The sequence below is a fragment of the Ornithodoros turicata genome, chromosome 1, assembly GCF_037126465.1.
Source record: "Ornithodoros turicata isolate Travis chromosome 1, ASM3712646v1, whole genome shotgun sequence".
Taxonomy (NCBI): Eukaryota; Metazoa; Arthropoda; class Arachnida; order Ixodida; family Argasidae; genus Ornithodoros; species Ornithodoros turicata.
Window position 1 is genome coordinate 223,611,558 of NC_088201.1, and position 706 is coordinate 223,612,263.

A 706-nucleotide genomic window follows, 5' to 3' on the forward strand; every position below is an offset into this window, starting at 1 on the left:
GTCAAGGCCTTCAGGGAAGTAGCCAAGAGCCCATCGGAAGTGATCATCTGGACGACTTGGTAGAGACCACTAATTCATATAGTTTGCATCGGATTACGCGGAAGTTTGAGAGAGCTGTAACGCTTGACCTGAACAGTCTCGAGACGCTCGCGGATATGGACGAAGCCTTTGCGATTTTTTCCCTGTACTCCAGAGAAAGTATAGCTTCAGAGCTACCCTACGGAGAAAACATTTATAGCATGGACGAATTAGGCGAGTTCCGCAAATTCGTCTTTGTGGAGTCCGCTGAACAATATGGTGATCTAATCAGGTCTAGTTATTACAGTCACAAGACAGTTCATCTGTTCGAATTCGACACATTTAAAACACGTTTCCTCTGGAGAAAGTCCAACGGTCCTTCAAGTCACCTCCCACATGCGAGCCAAGATACAACGACATAGGGTGCGCGTTGAATACCAGAGAAAAAAAACATCATTGTCTGTGGAACACCGGGGATGGCGAAGACAACGATCGCTCTCCAACTGGCAAATGAAGTGAAAGCGGAAAGTGGTAAAATATGGGCTTTTTATGTCGATCTCCCCAACCAAGAACGGCTGGGGAATTTAAGAGATCCGTTCGGGTTTTGCACGAAGCTCGCAGCTGTATTCGGAGTAAAGGATGAGGGTATTGAATACGGCGTCTTCCGACAGCTGATAAGCAGCACAAG